We start from the raw sequence: 225 nt of genomic DNA on the forward strand, positions 1-225 counted from the left end.
CCCTCGGCAAGGTCATTTCGGTTCTCTGGTGAGTCAGCCACGGACCCGCGGCTGCTCGGGCCAGTTATTGGTGGTCGCACGCCGAGCATTGGGACACGCTGTCGTGACGCCGGAAGAAGCAACATCTGGTCCGAAAATTGCTTGCGGACCTGGGGGTGGGCCGTGGAGCTCCGTTGTTGGTGTCAAATTATCGATCCGCAGCGACGTATAACCAATCACAAGTGC

Source organism: Plasmopara halstedii (genome assembly GCF_900000015.1).
Source record: "Plasmopara halstedii genome assembly, contig: Scaffold_3111, whole genome shotgun sequence".
Lineage (NCBI taxonomy): Eukaryota > Oomycota > Peronosporomycetes > Peronosporales > Peronosporaceae > Plasmopara > Plasmopara halstedii.